Below are 286 nucleotides of genomic sequence, written 5' to 3'. Positions count from 1 at the left end.
CGGACAGCTTTGTGGTTTCTCAGGTTCTTTGATACAACTGTCCCATCTGGATCATTTTCTTTTTCAGGAAGCTTTGATGTCGGCTCCGCCAGAAGCCGGAGTCAGGGAACCTTTTGATTTATTCCAGCCTTCTGTACGAGATTACCACTCAGCGCCGTCAGACCTCGGCAGATGTGATGTCATGAGAGGGTTTTTCATTTTAAGGCTCATTTGTGAAGAGTAGTCAGACATGCCTTACCTGTGCTCAGCGAACACAACCCCCTCCCATGCCTTACCTGTGCTCAGC

This window comes from Clupea harengus, chromosome 4 (assembly GCF_900700415.2).
Source record: "Clupea harengus chromosome 4, Ch_v2.0.2, whole genome shotgun sequence".
NCBI lineage: Eukaryota > Metazoa > Chordata > Actinopteri > Clupeiformes > Clupeidae > Clupea > Clupea harengus.
This window is presented reverse-complemented; position numbering follows the sequence as displayed.